We start from the raw sequence: 3,576 nt of genomic DNA, 5'->3' as shown, positions 1-3,576 counted from the left end.
AACTCCTGTCTGAATATACTTTTTCCTCAAAGCTGTTACTAAATAATTTTGTAGGTTTGTAGTGAAATGTATCGACAAACGAATTTAAAATCCTAAAAGTGGACTACTGTTGCTGAATATTTTTTTAAACATATTTCAAATTAAAGATAATTTTAATCTAAAATGTTGATTAGGATTCTGTCATCCAAGGATTGGTGATTATTTTATGTTCAAAGGTAACTGGAATTGTCATTTTTGAAGATGTTTCCCTTTTTGTTCCAGGAACTTTCCAGTTATTATCCAAATTTATACTAAATTTATTCAATTTTTCATGTGACATATCAAATCTGGAAGCCATAGCAGCCATCTCCTGAATGAGCTGCAGCTTTTCATGCATGGATTAAAATAATACAAAGTAAGAAGTTAGAACGCAAAAAAAAACAGAAACCTTGAAAACAGGAAAAAAAAAAAAATCTGAATTAACATTCTGTAGTGAACTCGGCCTCCGACCAAAACCTGCCTCTGAAGACCTTCATGGGACAGGAACTGTTATTTCATTTATTTGAATCCAGAAATACAAATGAGCTCATCCAGAGACTGTTTAATTGTATCCTGAATTAATCAATTGAAAGAACACTCTTCTTTTTATATTATCATTACTATTTTACAACATCTTGATAATCAAAAGTGGGTTTAGTTCATATCATTTCTAAATGTTGAAGTGAACCACTCATTTTAAATCAACTGTGAAACAGTATTAATGATTATTTTTTAATCCTCATTTAAATTAGAAATCAAGTTAAATGTCTATTTACAAAGTAATTATGCATTTTGATTTTCTGTCTGAATCAACTAATAACTTCTTTCTGACTGTCTCCGACATTCGGTCGAAAGTCGGAGACAGTCAGAAAGAAGTTATTAGAACGAAGTGGATTGTTTTAAACCTAGCAGACAGTAAATAAGAGCAACTGGCACCTGCAAAGTTTCTCACTTCCTCAAAACATTTCCCTGTCTGTACTAAAAGTTCCTAAACATTCTTGCACTTTCTTGACTTGTAGTGACCCTCTGACATCACTAAAACCACCCCCTGTTGGTTGTTTCAACCAATCAGGAAGTCCTGAAGTGACCGGAAGTGAGAACTCTTAAAAGTCCACACTTCCTGGAACTACTCAGTCTGTCGAAGTCTTCTGGGTCTTCTAGTCGAGTTGGGGTCTTCTGCAGTCTTCCACTCCTGAGTGGAAACTCTGACGGACTCGCAGCTTGCTGTGTATCCACCCGGGAGACTAGCGTGTTTGTTGAACGGAGTAAACGACACGACTCCTGACGATGGCCAGCCGCGCTTACCGGAGACGCTGGAAGGTAGCGTTGAAATGGACCCGACACCGGAGCTGATCAATTTCTGCAAAGGTAACGAGTCGTGACGCGCCAAGTGTACCGGAGGTTTGAGCTGGTGTTGAAGGGAGCGTGCCATCCTGGTCCGAACAGACACCCCCTTTTTCCCCATCTTTTCTCTTCATTCTTTCCTTTAAAACTCTTCTATTTTGCCAGTAATCTAAATGCCTTCAGAAATGTCTTGTTGTCTTATTAGTAAAGCGTGCCAAGTTTTATTAATCAGAACCAGATCAGCTAATCAAGTGTACAATGTTTTGATGTTAAATTTTGATTCTGTTCAATAAATGACCACATTTATTCTGATGGGTCAAAGGAAGTTGACGTCTCATGTCACTGATTTAAACACTCCACTCACAGTCATCTCGTCACATGGCCTTAATTTAACTCAAAAAAAGAGAGAACCCGTTATATTTAAATAATTAGTAGTGGAAGGTGCAGCTAAGCTGGCGGTGACTCCACTACAATTCAGAGGATGAAAAGAGGAGCCAATATTTTACATTAGTGTAGAAATTGGTTGTTTTTTTAACTAGTGAACGACAGTGAAAACAGACGATCAGCCTGATCTTTCTGAACCTCGGATGAAGAATAAGAAGTTCGAGTATTTGTGGTATAAAGTGCATTTACCAAACTCAGCAGTTTTACTTCTGTTTATTTAAACCAGTGGAATAAAGTATTACAGGATGACAGCGAGCACAAAATCTGAGCTGGTGGTTAAAACAAACGATAAAAGAACAATCAGACAAAAAAAAACCCATAAAACTTGTTTCCTTCACATCACATTTGTCAAATCTTGCAGATTGAACGTCGTCGAGTTAAACTACGAGGACATCGGTCCAGTGTCTTCAGTGCTTCCACTCATTCAGTCTCTATTTAAGCTTTGAAACAAACATGCATACAAAACTGTACCCTGGTTAAAAATGTTAACCAGTTCATTACTTTCAATTTAAAAAATGGCTAAATGTGTTCATTTATTGCAGGTAATATTCTCTATAAACAACGTCCCTGCACATAATGTTATGTGAACAAGTTTAACCTTTGAATACATCATTTAAAAAAAGTTTGCATCAACTTTCAGTGTAACTATCTCAACATCTTTGTTACAGCAACAAAACCCTCCAGTGTTTGTGTGTGAGGCGTCACAAACACGTGCACGTCGTTATCTTGCATATTCCTACACTGACTCCAGTCCAAAGTACAGTTGTTAAATATAAATTATATGTATAAACTTCTATATTTAACGTACGTATCACTGGACAAATACTTCTCAGCTCCGTGACGGCCGTTATTTGTTCAGAGATCCTGTGACGAGGCGTCTCTGTCTTTGTGTTTGTCCTTTTCTGTTTTATTTGTATAATATTTGTATAAATACGGGAGGAGTACATTTCATCTCTACATGTTTTGGTGCTCTGTTGCGTTATTAAAGTGCCATTTCGTAAATGTTCAGAGCGAGGTATCTACAGAAGTACTGTGCAACCGTTTGTACTAAGAGTTCCTCCGTAGGATGATAATGGTATGAAAAATAAAATGGCTCCAGATCTGTGCAGTTTTAATAGATGTCAGAATTTAGAAACATGTTTATGATGTCATAATGAGGGCAGCACGGTGGTGCAGTTGGAAGAGCTGCTGCCTCTCAGCGAGCAGGTTGTCCTGGTTCAAATCCCGGTCCGGGGGTCTTTCTGGGTGGAGTTTACATGTTCTCTCCGTGCATGTGTGGGTTTTCTCCGGGTACTCCGGTTTCCTCCCACAGACCAAAAACATGCATGTTAGACTGATTGGTAACTAAATTGTCCCTAGGTGTGAGTGAGAGAGAGAATGGTTTGTCTCCATGTGTCCCTGTGATGGACTGGAGACCTGTCCAGGGTGCCCCCCACCTCTCGCACAGTGATGGCTGGACATGGGCACCGGCGACCCCCGTTATCCAAAAAGGAAGAAGCGGGTAAAGATGATGAATGGATGGATGGATGACTAATGGATGGATGGATGATGGATGGATGATTAATGGATGGATGGATGTCATATTGGGAGAAACAAGTGAAGAAATTGAAGATTAAATTCAGACGCCGTGTCGTCAGATGCTGAAGGATGACGAGGCAGAAAACTTCATTTGAAGCTTTAACTCTCGTGTCTGGTGGTTCCTGCAGAACGTCTGTATCTTAATGTGGTTCCTGCAGAACGTCTGTATCTTAACGTGGTTCCTGCAGAACG

Source organism: Nematolebias whitei, chromosome 7, assembly GCF_014905685.2.
Source record: "Nematolebias whitei isolate Nwh7 chromosome 7, NemWhi1, whole genome shotgun sequence".
Lineage (NCBI taxonomy): Eukaryota > Metazoa > Chordata > Actinopteri > Cyprinodontiformes > Rivulidae > Nematolebias > Nematolebias whitei.
This window is presented reverse-complemented; position numbering follows the sequence as displayed.